The sequence below is a fragment of the Canis lupus genome, chromosome 2 (genome assembly GCF_003254725.2).
Source record: "Canis lupus dingo isolate Sandy chromosome 2, ASM325472v2, whole genome shotgun sequence".
NCBI classification, from domain to species: domain Eukaryota; kingdom Metazoa; phylum Chordata; class Mammalia; order Carnivora; family Canidae; genus Canis; species Canis lupus.
Window position 1 is genome coordinate 16,453,818 of NC_064244.1, and position 12,719 is coordinate 16,466,536.

At 41.3% G+C, this 12,719-nt stretch overlaps 1 long non-coding RNA gene across 2 annotated transcripts; it reads right to left on the reverse strand.

The window, feature by feature from the left end:
• Positions 1-965: 965 nt before the first annotated feature.
• LOC112674601 (uncharacterized) lies at positions 966-9,574 on the reverse strand. Of its 2 annotated transcripts, XR_003145444.3 has the most exons (4): positions 9,462-9,572; positions 8,702-8,777; positions 3,171-3,309; positions 966-1,205 (listed from the first exon to the last, which is right to left on the reverse strand). It is a non-coding gene; the product is annotated as an uncharacterized LOC112674601 (long non-coding RNA). The 2 variants fall into 2 exon arrangements; XR_003145443.3 differs by lacking the exon at positions 8,702-8,777 and having other exon boundaries at positions 968-1,205; positions 9,462-9,574.
• Between the last annotated feature and the right edge of the window lie 3,145 nt (positions 9,575-12,719).

The window sequence follows — 12,719 nt, forward strand, 5'->3', positions numbered from 1 at the left end:
ACTGATTACTTCTTTGTTCAACTGACTCAGGTCAGCAATTGCAAACCAGATCATGTTTTCTGTCTTTTTTTCACACCTGTCTCACTTCTAATCCATTTCTGGATAGGAGAAAGTAAGTCTTGCAGCCCCCCTTCCCTTCTAGCTCTATGTTAAGAAAATAAATGCCCATCAACATTTACCCCCTTTCCTGTGATCTGCTCATGACCCAAGTACTTGTCTTTCATGTAAGGGATTGCCAGTTGGCTACTTAAGGATTTTGTTTCACTTACTTTTAGAGCCATCTATAACCTGCCTGAGATGTAGAATTTATTTGGTCAAAACATCACTGCGTACAATAGATATTCATCATATTCTGTGGTTGAGCCCCAGTCAAGTTTCATCAGATATGGAACTTGGCTGTCTGCTTTTCTTCTTGTTTGTACCTGGGGCAGGGTCTGGCAAAGGGAGTGAAGCAAGTATAACTTTGCACCACTATCTCTCAGAAGTCTCAGAGCAAATTATATTCTTGCTATTTTTCTTTAAGTACTATTCTTTATTGTGGTCTTAAAAATTCCTTTTGTGATTTTTTTAAAACTTTTTTTTGTACCTTTACTAGATTTGCACGTCTCCCTCTCTCCCTCCCTCCCTATCTCACTCTCGGCCTGACAATATCATATTACCTAGAAATGGTTTCCTCCTTTAAATAGCCTCCACCTTGCCTTTCCCAGTGTGCTGCAAGACCCCCTAAGGTCCATAATGAACGGAGTGGCTATGGAGAAGTGATAACCTCTATTTCCTGTTCACCTTCTCGCAGGCGGTTAAGCTTAAATGTGTGCTATAAAATCTCTTCAACCAACAAGCCCAACCATTTATCACTTATAGTCTTAACTACCTCTGCTTCTTGGATATCTTAACTCCCCAAAGGACTGTCAATTTAACCATAACTACCTAACAACTGCCAAGCCTCACTTTATGAGCTGCTCTTGAGAGTTTAGCTATTTAAGGCTGATTTTTAAAAATTTTTATTGGCACTTCATGGCATTTGCTTGATTTACAGTGTTGTAAATAACCACAAATTAGGAACATTTCTTTTAAGGTATAAGCACAGATTAAAATGGATTCTGATCATCTTTCTCCATATACTTAACTCCTTGCCGAGTCATTCTTCCAAGTTTGCCCAACTCAGAAAGGTGAAATGTGGTCAGTTCTAGATGGGGAGGAGGTGTCTGTGGAAAGGCAGAGTGGATTCATTAAGATGCAACCCTACTTTTCCTTACCCTAAGCTGCCAGGGGCCACTTCTCCACCAGCCCTGGTGTATTTTTAAAGACAGTCTTTGATGAGACCCATGGCTTCATATATGCCATGGAGCACCCACTTTTGCAAAGTGGGAGAAATCCAGTAGTCAAAAAAGAGACATTGAATATCATTTAGCCATAAAGCAGAATCAAATTTTGACACATGCTGCAACATAGACGGACCTTGAAGACATAACGCTAAGTGACATAAACCAAACACTAAAGGATAAATATTGTATGATTCCACCTAACTGAGGTACCTAGAATGATGAATTCATAGAGATAGAAAGTAAAGTTTAGCAGGGGCTGGGGAGGGACAGTGGACAGTTATTGCTTAATGGGAGTTTCCCAGAGTTTCTTTCTGGGAGTAATGAAATGTTGGCAATAGACGGTGGTGATGGTTGTACAACACTGTGAATGTACTTAAGGCCACTTAATTGTACACTTAAAAATGATATTTATGTGGCTTCTTAAAAAAGCTATATATTACTTTTTAAAGATTGTATTTATTTATTCATGAGAGATACACAGAGAGGCAGAGATATAGGCAAAGGGAGAAGCAGGTTCTCTGCAGGGAGCCTGATGTGGGACTCAATCCCAAGATCCTGGGATCACAGGACCTGAGCCAAAAGAGATGCTCAACCACTGAGCCACCCAGGTGCCCCTATATATTACTTTTTAAAAGGAGATCAGAAAGAAGTAACTTCAGGACTTTTACTTCCTCCACATTTACCTCTTCTGGGTGAACCTGAGTAAATGCACGTCATTAGGGTCCTGCCCCAGAATCTTTTCTCCTCATGCAGAATAGGAGGCCCTTTGACTATGTCCAGGTGGATCCCTCTCCACCAGGCTTCTCCTCATGTCTCTGTTCCTGGACCTCCCTCTTGGGGGTCCACCTTGATTTCTCCCTCTGACCCCTCTCCTCAGAACAATCCAACCCCAGGGCCCTTGGCCTCGCTTACAGGCTGTGACACTCCCAGCAGCAGTCCTCCCAGCCCTGAAGGTGAGTGTGACAATTCCCACCAACACTAGCTGAGACTTAACAAAAGCATGTTCCCAGACCTGGGCAGGCACCGCCAGGGTCTCCTGTCCCTCTCTGGCTCCCTCCAGAGGACTCACTGAGCCATGGTGGCCAGGAAACAGCAGCCTCTGTAGGCAGTGGGCTAGGGAGCCTGGAATCAAAGTTCCAAATTGCCTATTGGGCTGGGGCTGCTCACGGGGTGACCTCCTGCCCTGGCCTAACCAACCACCTCCCACCAGGTGGCCGGTTTGCTGTGGTTTCCCTACAGAGCAGGGGGCAGGCACAGGCACCTGGCAAGGGCAGGGCCCTTCAGGAGCAGCTGCATGGTTGAATCAGCAAAAATGGAGAAGGCCCTGAACAGTGTTTCAGGAAGGATCACTCCTCTTTCTAAAATGCTCAAGAGGCAGGGGCAGATCCTGCTGAAAACGCACAAACCAAGCCAGGGGCAAATCGTTGGAGTAGAAAAGACAGTGAGCCAAAAACCACCCATTCATATACAAAATGGCAGTGACCAGGACAAGGGTGGGCAGGGTCAGGGACCCACAGAGAAGCCAAAGTGAAACCAAACTTGGGAAGAAATCCTCATTAATTGAGGAAACTGGTCATTAGGTGAATTGATGTTTAGTAAATTTGCTTTCAGGTAATAGGAGTCTCTACCCAATGACTCCCAGTTAGAACCAATGCTGGTTCATATAAAGCTAATTTTCAGATCTCTCCGAAAATAAGTATTTGTCACATAGACAAAAGCAAGGGACTGAGATAACATGCCAATATGTATACTGGATATATTTAACTTATTTTACGTAGTCACAACAGACAATTCCAGGTTCTGGGGAATATATGAAATAGAGCTGAATTGCATTTATCTGCTTACATTTGTTAAGAATCATCAGAGGAACTTGCATGTGAGCAGGTAACAGTGGCAAAAACCAGAGTGGCAGAGCTTCTGAGGCAGGGGCTGGCTGGTGCAGCCACAAATGTGCTGGCGCATAGAGGGGGACTGCCTTATTAGCCTAAGAAAAACATCATTAGGAAGGAAATCTGCTACTGAAAACTCTACCATCGTATATCATGCACCCCCAAAGCCAAATACATTGGAAGCTTTTTGTTTATCCACTGTCTGGAATTGGAGACTGACCAATGGAGAAACAGCCTCAGCTTCGAGCTGGCTCATTAGGACCTTTCAGAAAGGAGCCAGTGGATTTAGCATCTCATCCCAGAGGGAAGGCTCCTGATCACGTTAAACCAGAACGGAGCTGACTGCTTCCTGCACTGCCCTCCTAGCTTAATGTGTAGCTGGAATTACATTTCACTCTTCTGCCATTATTGTCAATAGAAATACTCTAGACAAGCTCACGATTTCTCTAACCGGGCCGCACACTTTTGTTTTACATTCTAACTCCTCTTTAATTAATTCTTTTCCCTTTCTGGTGTAGGTAGCTACTTGGTAATTTGTCTCTGAGTTGAAGTCAGTGTTCCAATACTAAAAGCAAACTCAAAACACACACACACACACACACACTCCAACACCCCGATGTGAAAACTTCTTTTTGGAAACAGCTCTTTATAGTATTTGAATAGCTCACAGAATGAAATTGACATGGCCGTGTTGTGTTTTAATACGGTTTTCCTGTTGAATCTACAAGGGCTGGACTGCACCCTCGTTGGTAGGTGGAGTCTCACTGGAAAGACAGAGCGATTCCTGGGCCAGCTCTTTTGGGAAAGAAGCTGGAACTTCAAAAAGGAAATTGGAACCAAGAACAAGGACCTAGGTAGGTGTGAAATAGGGTTCAGCTTTTCCTGGTCTGGACATCACAATGTCTAAGGTCAGTGGGGGAGGGGAAACCCACTCCTGAATGGTGGTTGTTAAATAGGGCAGTTTTGAACTGACACCTAGAAAAGAAGGTCTCAAAACAAGGCTGGATTTGCTAGTCAGGTTTCCCACCAGCGCCCGTGACTTTTGGGCGGCGCGCTCAGTAGAGGTATCACAGGGTGAACTGCCTCTTTCAGTATGTTCTATGCCGATTTCCCTTGGGTTTTCCTCTGTGATTAAAGAATTTTTCACAGGATGTTGAGGAAACACCTCTTTGCCATTGTTTAGGTCTGAGTGTCTTAAGGATTCAGTGAGTGAGTCCATGAGGCCAGCATGACCCTCCAGAGAAGGATCTGCAGCAGGGACAGGCTTAGGATTTCTCTCAAAAAAGTGAGTCCCATTCCAACATCAATTGAAGAGTATTTGGGTCTTAATTCATTATGGAAGTTGATGCTTCTATTGCCTTTTCATGCCCAATTCACATAATCATCTCCTTCTTCCTTCCCACATTGCAGACAGTTACTAATTTTTGCTCGACAGAATTGATTCAGTTAAAAGAAATCAGGTGCTGCCCACTTGGCTGGCTGAGTCAGAAGAACAAAGAACTCTTGATCTTGGGGTCATGGGTTTGAGTCCCACTTGGGTATAGAGATTACCAAAATTAAATAAATAAATAAATGTAAAAAACAAGAGGAGGAGGAGGAAGAAGAAGAAATCAGGTCCTGTTCTAGCCAGGTACCACTCCAAACCATCCCCAACACACAGAGTCTGCTATTAGGGGTATACTGCCACAGGGTGGTGCAGTAATTTAACTTTTTGTTCAAAACAGTAGTTTTACAACCCTGGTCAGGACCAGCTGCATCAAAATGAACTGACATAATTTTTTTAAATTACAGATTCTCAGGGTGCCTGGGTGGCTCAGTTGATTAAGCATCTGCCTTTGGCTCAGGTCATGATCCTGAGGTCCTGGGATCGAGCCCTGAGCTGGGCTCCCCACTCAGTGGAAAGCCTGCTTCTCCCACTCTCTCTGCATGCTATCCCCTCTGCTTGTGTGTGCTCTCTCTCTCTCTATCTCTCTCTCTCTCTGTCAAAAAAAATAAATATCTTTAAAAAAAATAAATTACAGGTTCTCAGGTTCTGTCCTAGACCTACTCAATAAAAGTCTGAGGACACGGCCCATAAATTTTTGTTTGTTTAACAGTTTTCAGGTGAATCTGTTTCACAACTGGTTTTTAGAATTCCTGATACAAACTATGATACACATTTATATTTTGTTCAAGATCCAACTTTTTAAAAAATTAATCAAAGATTCCTTGGCTTTGTAATAAATACTCCAGCTTATGTTTTAGCAAAATATAAAACTCTTTACTAGGTTTACAAAGATGGCTTCTAAAACTATTTTCTTCTCTCAGAATATTTTCCCCCCTTTCCTCTTGAGTTTGTGACATGTTTTTTTTAAGCTTCTCTTCCATGTTATTAAGTTGATATTCCAAAAGAGCAATTCAGACCTTTTATTTCATTTTGTATTTCATAACATTCCTTCTTTATGCCATTTTAGCTTTTTAAGAAAATCTTAGCTTGAGGTACCTGGGTGGCTCAATGATTAGTATCTGCCTTCAGCTCAGGGCATGTCCCTGGGTCCTGGGATCCAGTCCCAAATTGAGTCCCACATCAGGCTCACTGCAGTCTGTTTCTCCCTCTGTCTATGCCTTTGTCTTTATGTGTGTGTATCTTTCATGAATAAATTAATTAATTAAAATAAAATAAATCTTAGCTTGATGACTGATTTCAGTCCCATTTCATAAAGCCCATGTTTTTAAAAATTTGCCTGAGTCCATAGCCGATGCTGCCTAAATACGACTTCCTTTTCCTGCAATAAATCTTTTATAAAATGATGTTCCCTCTGCCTTCTGAGTACTGTTTTCCTTCTTGTGTTGGAGAATTTCTTCCTAGGCCTGTATGAGTCAGAGTTCAATCAGGAAAGCATCAACACCCTGGATATTTTAAACAGGGAAATTATAGACAGGCAGCGGCTGCAAGGGTGGGAAAGGCGATGAGAGCCCAGGCGCTGCTGGGGGGGTGGGGGGCGGGAGGGGGCAGGAGGGGGCGGAGCCAGGCTCCTTGGCGGTGGCTGCATCTGCATCTGCATGGGGACGGGTGCTGTGACCACAAAGGGAGAGGAAGACCTGTCCTGTGGAGGATGGAGCCCTAGGGGCACTGCAGAAAAGGAGCATCCTAGCCTCTTCCCTGCCCCCAGCCTCCGGTCTGGGGTCCCTGGCCGGTGTCTCTAGAGAGCAAGAATGCCTTAGATACCGAGCTCTCCAGGGGCCAGGAGCTGCGAGCCAGCAGGAAGAAATGCCCTCTGCATTGCTGCTGCTTCTGTTTCCTTTCCACTGTGTATTGAACAAGGAAGGTCCTATATGGGCCTAGTATCTATGCCAAAAGGATTTCTCCCAGCCGGGGTCTCACAGGGCAAGCTGGTGCGCTCACTCCCTGGGGGCCGCACACAAGATCTGGAGCCCCACTGGCAGTGGCTCTCCTGCCTGCTTCCAGCGAGGCTGCTCTCCAGCGCCTGTGCTTCCCCCCCCACCCCATCCAGGGGGGCTGCCTCTCCAGGACCAGCCTCCATCCGCCTCCACAGTCTCCCAGCCCAGACAGACTCTTCCCTTGGCCTTCTGCCTGCTGCTGCCTGAGAAACCTTCTAAGGCCTACTGCAGGCCATGGTGTGCTATGGCTTCCAGAGCCACACACTCTCTCTTGACCCAGCTCCTGAGAGGTAATATGTTGACAGAAGACCCTTTCAGCTTCTGCAGTGGCCTCCTCTCCCTACGTTGCTGGCCAAGTTCCCACGCCTTACAATAGCTGCTACTGTCTGGAGCTGGGGGCCAAACCTTCTTCATGCTGGCCAAGAGTAGGGTGACAAGGGCTCCCTTCTCTGGCCACCTCTCCTTGCCCATGGACTCAGGATGTTCATGGAGTTTGAGATCCTCCTTATTCACTTTCTGCAAGGGACTCCATGATGTGCCAAGGACACAAAATGGACAGAACCAAAGTTCTTCCCCGTAGGAAGCAGGAAAACAAAGAGGAAGAGAAAGAGCACAACAGGGATGGGCAGAGTTGCAGAGGATGCAGGTAGGAGAGGCACCTTGCCTGGCTTGGAGGAGTACTGGTCAGGGAAAGTTCTAGAGTGCAGACTTTGGACGGGAAACCTGAGGAAGATCACAGAAGTGGGGGGGCTACTGCTGGACAAAGGAGGCACAGGGGAAGGAGGGCCTCTAAGGTAGAGGGCAGAGCATGAAGACAGGCCTGAAAGTGGAAGAAAGGCAGGCGTGAGGTCAGGACTGTGGGAAGATAGAGGTGTGGAGAGTTGAACAGGTGGGGAGCCTTCTGATGGATGGTTCCAGAGAAACTACAGCACTCAGTGCTTATTGGATGTGAGATGCCAGGGAGAGTAGTAACTGGAGCAACACAGGCCCTGCTGGCTTGAGAGACTGGAAGAATAAAAGAAAGACAGAGGTAGCAAACATGGCATGGAAACCAGGTCAGTGGGATTGGGAAGGAATATTTCATTTCTTTCTTTCTTTCTTTCTTTCTTTCTTTCTTTCTTTCTTTCTTTCTTTCTTCTTTCTTTCTTTTTTTTTTTTTTACCTGATGAGTCTGAGACACTTGTGGAAAATCTGCTTAAACTATATGGCTCTGGAGCCTACAAATTTTAAGAGTGCTTGTTGATCTAGGTAATATTGACGTTCCAACTAACAAGATTATGTTACCATATAAACTCTGCAACGAATGATACAAGTGGCAAAGAATCCTGAAAATGCTCTATTTGGATATGATTCCAGATGTCGTTTCCACGACCATGAGAGGGACACAGGTCAATTTTAAAGATGATAACTTTTACTAGAGTGAACCTTGTAATGACACCTATTCAAAGTTTCACAGGTCAGCAGATCCACCTCGAGTCAGAAGACAGATTTAAAACACATTGAGAGGAGGACAGAAGCGTCAGCCACACGCACAGTAGTCCTTCGTGAAGCTAGTTGGTTTCTCAGGAAGCTCTGCCTCACAATTACTGAGCAGGACAAATAAGACTATCTCCCTGAGCAAACATGGCCAAGTCAGGAACTGTAAAATTTGGTCTCTATCAAAAAAGTCCCTGGAGAGCCTGAAACTCATTTAGAGCTGTTTCATAGACAACCTGCTCGAGGAACAGGACTGGTTTCGTACAGCACCTTTAAAATAACAACTTTCCATTAAGCTGTGAACATTAAGGAAAACATTTCTCACAAATAGTTTTTAACCAACTCCAACAGAGCGTTGCCTTATACAGCTGCCCTGACTGAAACACTGCTTTCGTTCTATGAGGAGCTTTAGGACCTCCTGCAGACATGAACATGCTCTCAGGGCATAGCTCTTTGCAGCTTTTCTAGGAGCAAAATGGAGTGGGAATTCTCCACATTATTTGTAATGTGAAATATTCTCTGGCTCTGTGATGTAAAAATACATACCAGAATGTAAGTGACAGCAAGGTGAATAGGGATTTACTATTGAATTTCATTCTTTCTTTAAAAAAAAAAATTGCAAGCACTTACTAGATGCCAGGTGCCATTATAGGTACTAGAGATAAGAAGCTCACTTATAAGGTCTCTCTGTTCTCATCAAGCTCGCCTTCAAAGGTGGAGAGAAAGAGAGTAAAAAAGAAAACATATAAATGAACAAAATAATTTCAGCTTGTGGTGAGCGGTATGAAGAACTATAAACAGAGGGTTTGTGGAAGAATGTGAGGAGTTGGGGCAGGGTGTGCAATTAGAAGAGTATCGGGAATGTTTAGTTTATACATTTCATGGAAGAGAGTAATATTTCATGTCATGTGAAAATCACAAAAAAATTTCAAATTTTAGCACCCATAAATGAAGTTGTATTGGAGCATAGCCATGTTTATGTATTGTCTATCAGTAATTTGTACTATGTTGTTAAAGTTGAGTCATTGCAAAGCAGAAATATTTACTATGTGGTTCTTTATAAAAATAGTTGTCTGATCTGTTCTAGTTTTAGGAAAATATGAAGGAAATGTTAAGAATGCAGATTCTTAAACATTAAAATTAAGAGTGTTGTGTCTCTTAGTGTTACATTATGAATAGTACAAAACATGAGGAAATATTTTCTCAGTATTTGGAAACTATTATCCAATTCAACAAAGAAATCTCTCACATTGTTACTAAACAAGTGAAGCTCTGGCATACTTCTGTGTTGCTTCACTTTCTTCTTAAGCAAGATAAACAAAATCAAGATCAATCAACATGAATGATGTCAGTGATTCCTTTGCTAAATCATACAGTAATCAAGCATTACCTCTAGCCTGATTTTGTGATGATATTACTGGAAATGGTCCAAAACCTTATAGTAGAGGAATGACATCAGGGAAGACAGTCGAATAGGAATCTCCAGAAATCCATCTCTCCGTCTAGACAACAATTGTTCTGTTAGAATCCATCTGATGTAACTATTTTAGAACTCTACAATCTATTTAAAGGCCTGCAGCTTCCAGGGGAAAGTTTGGTCTATAAATTGAGACTAACTTTAGTCAATCTCAACAATTAGCATAGGAGTGGCTTTGCAACCCCCAACCCTATGGCAGCATCCATGCCAACATTCCTGAAGCAACTTCTGGGAGCCAGGGTAGTCAAAAAAGGACCTTGTCCCTCAAATATTTGGAATCTGTATTCTGATCATTGATTGCTGCTTCTGATTGCAGAGGGCAGCGCAGACCAGAGGTGGGCTGCCACTGTTGGAAGTGCCATCCACTTGCTGAAGTGACTTCCAAGGAATTTAAAGAAGCCAAGTTTATTCATAATTCTTTTCATTTTTCCATTTTTTTCCATTTGGGAACCAAACACTTAGGATTAAGACATTCAAAAGCAACCACTATGTGCAGCAATTTATAAAGTCACCGCATACGCTCAGGGAAAGATATAGGCTCTGAAAAAAAAAAAAAAACTAGGATCTTAAATGTATACTTCTGCCTGCTTCCCAGAAACGAAACACCCCATAATAATTTTTTAATAGCAAACCCTTGTGATAGGGAAGCATCTGATTTTCACATTTATCATATTATAATATTCCAGTTTTAAACAAAAAAATCACAAGATATTAAAAAGAAAGCAGAAAAATAGATCCCATTTAAAGGAAAAATATACTCTTTTCTTCCTTTAAATCTGGAAGACCAGATGACAGATTTACTAGACAAAGACTTCAAAACAACTATCTTAAAATTCTCAACAGGCTAAAGACAAATTCAAGAAAATAATGTATGACAAAACAAAATGGAAACATAAGTGGAGATTGAAAACATGGAGGAAAAACAGAGATTTTTAGTTGAAAATTACATAAGTAAAATGAAAAATTCTTGAGGAATTCAAAAGATTTAAGCGGACAGAAGAAAGATTAGTGAATGTAAAGATAAACAACTGAAATATTAAATTTGAGAAACACAAAGAAAAAAAATTGAAGAAAAGTCAACAGAGTGCAGGGAACCTGTAGGATACCATCAAGCAGACAAACATATGCATTGTGGGTGTCTTAGAAATAGAAGAGAGAAAGGGGCACAGAGATTTTCTGAAGAAATAATGCCCCACAACTTCCTGAATATGCAAGATACAAATCTACAAATCCAAGAAGCTTATAAATTACAGGTTCTATCATCATAAAGAGACACCCACAGAAATACATTACAATCAAAGAGAATCTTGAAGATTCAAGAGAGAAATGACTTGTCACATACAAGAAATCCTCAGTAAGATTTTAAGCAGATGTCTCATCAGAAACTTGAGAGCCAGAAGGCAGTGGAATGGTATATTCAACGTGATAAAAGAAAAAAATTTTCAACTGAGAATTTTATCTAGCATAACTGTCCTTCAAAATATGAGGGAGAAATTCACAAACTCCTAGATAAACAAAGCTAAAGGAACTCATTACCACCAGATCTGCCTTACAAGAAATGTGAAAGAGAGTCCTTTATGTTGAAATAAAGGGATGTTAGACAGTATCTAGGAATCATATGAGGAAATAAAGATCTCCAAAAAAAGGAAATACAAGGACAATCATCAAAGTTAGTTGTATCAGGGACACCTGAGTGGCTCAGCAGTTGAGCATCTGCCTTCAGCTCAGGGCATGATCCCACGGTCTTGGGATCGAGTCCCACATCGGGCTCCTTGCATGGAGCCTGCTTCTCTCTCTGTCTTTGTCTCTTCCTGCCTCTCTCTGTGTGTCTCTCATGAATAAATAAATAAAATCTTTAAAAAAAAAGTTGTATTGTAATTTTGGTTTGTAATCTCACTTTTTAACTTCCACCTGATTAAAAAAACAAATTCATTTTAAAAATTATTAGTCTATGTTTTGGGATTTTTACAAACATTTTATTTATTTATTTATTTATTTATTTATCTATCTATCTATCTATCTATCTATTAGAGAGAGAGAGAGAAAGCATGAGCAGCAGGGGCAGAGTTGGTGAGGAGGGGAGAAGGATAGAGGGAACGGGAGAAGCAAACTCCCTTGCTGAGCAAGGAGCCCAATGTAGGGCTCAGTCCCAGGACCCTGTGATCATGACCTGAGCCAAAGGCAGACACTTAACTGACTGAGTTACCCAGGTCCCCCTAGTCTGTTTTGGGGCTTACAATGTATAAAGATGCAATTTGTGATATCAATAAGTTGATGGGATAGGGACAGAGTTATAGAATAACAGAGTTTTTATATGCTGTTGAAATTAAGCTAGTATAATATCAAATTAGAGTATTATAACTTTAGGACATTAAATGTAAAGCCCATGATAGCCATGTAGAAAGTAGCCATAGAACATACACTAAAGAAAATGAAAAAGAAATTTAAACATTTTACTGCAAAAAAAAAAGTCAACTAAATACAAAGGGAAACAGTAATGAAGAGAATGAGAGACAAAGAAAGCCATAAGGTATAAAGAAAACAAATGACAAAAATGGCAAAATTAAGTCCTTCTTATCAGTAATTTCTATAAATGTAAATGGACTAATCTGTCCAATCAAAAGATAGAGATCAGCAAAATGGGTTAAAAAATATATATGAACTAACTATATGCATTATCTCACTTTAGATCCAAAAACACAAACAGATTAAAAGTGAGAAGATGTAAAAAGATGTTTTATGCAAATAGAACTAAAAGAAAGCTGGATGGCTTTACCAACACCAAGCAAAATAGAAATTAAGTTTAAAAAGTTAACAGAAGATAAAGAAGGAAATTATATACTAATAAAAAGCTCAGTACAAGAAGATATAGCAATTATAAACATTAATGCACCTAATAACAAATCTTCAAAATATATGAGGCAAAATTTGACAGAATTGAAGAAATAGACAGTTTTACAATAATAACTGGAGATTTAAATATCCCACTCCCAATAATAGAACAACCAGACAGAAGTAGTAAGAAAATTGAGAACTTAAACAGCACAATAAACCAACTAGATCTAATAGATATATGCTTAACAATTCACCCAACAACAGAAAAATGCACATTCTTCTCAAATGCACATGGGACAATCCTCGAAATAGAACATATGTTAGTTCACAAAACAA